Source organism: Carlito syrichta, unplaced genomic scaffold, assembly GCF_000164805.1.
Source record: "Carlito syrichta isolate Samal-C Ts95f unplaced genomic scaffold, Tarsius_syrichta-2.0.1 Scaffold169581, whole genome shotgun sequence".
NCBI lineage: Eukaryota > Metazoa > Chordata > Mammalia > Primates > Tarsiidae > Carlito > Carlito syrichta.
Window position 1 is genome coordinate 1 of NW_007113677.1, and position 533 is coordinate 533.

Sequence of the window (533 nt, forward strand, 5' to 3'; positions counted from 1 at the left end):
TTTTTTGAGTTGGAGTCTCACTCTGTTACCCAAGCTGGAGTGCAGTGGCACGCACGCTCACTCATGGTCACCCCAGCGTCAACCTCCTGAACTCCGGTGATCCTTCCACCTCAACCTTCTGAGTAGCCAGAACTACAGACGTGCACTGCCATACCCGGCTATTTTTAAAATTTTATTGTAAAGACCAGTTCTCGCCAAGTTGCTCGGACTGGTCTCAAACCCGCAGGCTCAGGCAGTCCACTCGCCTCAGCCTCCCAAAGTGCTGGGATGACAGGCTGAGCCACCAAGCCTGGCCGTGTTATTCTTTAATAACAAAATTGAGGAGGGTCGATTCCATCTCCCACACAGACATAAGCCACCCGTGATGGGCTGTACTTGTGCTTAACTGTCCCCTTAGTGATGACAGGAAACAGACCACCACCTGATCACCTTAATTACCTACTCCCCTTCAAAGGGGAGGTTTAAAAGCATTCAACCGCCAGGCTCGGTGGCTCAGCCTGTAATCCCGCGCCTTTGGGAGGCTGAGGTGAGTG